We start from the raw sequence: 1,921 nt of genomic DNA, 5'->3' as shown, positions 1-1,921 counted from the left end.
CGGCGCTGCCCGCCCTCCGCTGCGCTGCTCCCCCGCACCCGCCGCGGCGCCGCCGCCTCCTCCTCCCGCCGCCACCGCCGCACCCCCCCCTCGGCCCCGCCGCACCGCGGGCACCGGGGGCGCCGCCCCGCACAGGTGGGTACCGGGAAAGGAGAGGGAAAAGGGAAAACGGGGAGGGAGGAGGAGGGTTAACCCGCGCCGTTTCTTGCGGGGAACCGGGCGGGCTTGGAGCGGGAGGGAGGGAGGGAGGAAGTGGGGGGGCGCTCTGGTTGAGCGGAGCGGGATCGTGATCGTGGGATGGTTTGGGGTGGGAAGGGACCCTAAGGATCATCTCCTCCTCCCGCCGTCCCCGCATCGCAGCTCTCGTCCCCGCATCCCCCCCCAAAACGCACCGCAACCCTTCATTTTACACCTAAAAAGCGTGAGCAGGTGACATCCGGCGACAAAGCGCCGCCCGCAGACGGGACCGGGTGACGGGAGCCGGGTGACAGGGGCTCCCTCGGTCCCCAAAAGCAGGCTGGCTGCTCAGAACCGACCCCAATCCTCCTGGGGAAAGCTCTCCCTGCACCCCCGGTGGGTCAGCATCTTCACCCCGCTGTGGGTGAGCGGGACCCGTCCCTTCTCCCCTTCTCTGTGTGGGGTGTGTTTGACCCACGGTGGTGGGTTGGGGATTTTTTCCCCCCCCCAGTACAGGCAGCGTGTGGGGAAAAGCCCAGCTCGCCCTCGGGCGGGTGATGCTGAGGCATCAGGTCCCTGCTTGCCTCAGTACCATTAGGTAGCAGCGGTTCCTCCCCTGTTCTTCGTTCCCAAAATATGAGGCTTGGAAAGCGCCCAGGGTCCTGCATGTCCTTGGATGCACACTCTGCCCGGGGTCGGTGTGAGGACAGCACCTTGGCACGCACCACGCTCCCTCCCTGCTGCCCTCTGACGCACCCTCCACAGCTCAGGTTCAGCCCCAAGCCCCGGCGAGAAGCTTGCCTCCTAAAAGTGCTCACCAAGAGGAGAAGTTCCTGGTGAAAGCTGGGGGCGGCAGCCCCAGAATCACAGAACAATACAGGGTTGGAGGGGACCTCTGGAGATCGTCTCGTCCAACCCCCCCCAAGCCAAAGCAGGTCCACTCAGAGCAGGTTTGCAGGTTTCCACCTTTGCTCCAGGCTGCTGCTGGTGGGAGAGGTGGTGTGTCCAGCACCCTCCATGCCAGTACCTGAGGCTGTGTTACTCACCTGGCGTGCAGGAGATCCACCTTTCCCTACTGCCCTCAGCTGGGGTTGGGGTGAAGTGTTGTTTATTATTATTATTTATGGCTTCAAGTTGCGCCAGGGGAGGTTCAGGTTGGATATTAGGAAAAGTTTTTACACTGAAAGCATTGGAATGGGCTGCCCAGGGAGGTGGTCAAGGCACCATCCCTGGAGGTGTTCAAAAGATGGGTTGACATAGAGCTTAGTGACGTGGTTTAGTGATGATTTTTTATCAGAGTTAGGTTGATGGTTGGACTAGATGATTTTAAAGGTCCTTTCCAACCTAGACAATTCTATGATTCCTTGCTGGTGGTGCTGTTACAGGAGGGGTCTACAAGACAGGTTGTGGCATGGTGCTTCCACTTCTGCTGTTGAAGCCAGGCCGGGATGAACAGCAGGGTTGGAGCTAGAGGGAAGGGCAGCATGCGTGCCTGGGGGCTGGCAGAGCCCAGCCCAGGATTAGAGCAATCATGAGGAAAAGGGATTCCAGAGCTTGTGCCAAGTACTGATTCTGTGCGTTGCTCAGGGCAGAATTTGAGGCTCCCTCCTCTTTCTGGTCTTGCCTGTTGACCGAGGCAGCGTCCCCCTCGCTGTGATGAGCTCTCCAAATCCCCCCTAAGAGGGTCCTGGCTGGCCTAGGTCTTAAATCTGGCCAAAATCAGGAGTCTTTAACTCCAAGCAGC

The 1,921-nt window shown here is 60.4% G+C and overlaps 1 protein-coding gene across 1 annotated transcript in view; it reads left to right on the top strand.

Annotated features, from left to right (window-relative positions):
• The first annotated feature begins 82 nt into the window (after positions 1–82).
• Positions 83–1,921, top strand: part of NOCT (nocturnin) — a 10,123-nt gene continuing 8,284 nt past the window's right edge. Inside the window, exon 1 of the mRNA XM_014950090.1 lies at positions 83–135. The gene's annotated coding sequence lies outside the window, so the exon portion shown is untranslated. The remainder of the gene's footprint in view (positions 136–1,921) is intronic.

This window comes from Calidris pugnax, unplaced genomic scaffold, assembly GCF_001431845.1.
Source record: "Calidris pugnax isolate Ruff unplaced genomic scaffold, ASM143184v1 scaffold42, whole genome shotgun sequence".
Taxonomy (NCBI): domain Eukaryota; kingdom Metazoa; phylum Chordata; class Aves; order Charadriiformes; family Scolopacidae; genus Calidris; species Calidris pugnax.
Note: the sequence above shows the minus strand (reverse complement) of the source record. Positions and strands in the feature narration are given on the sequence as shown.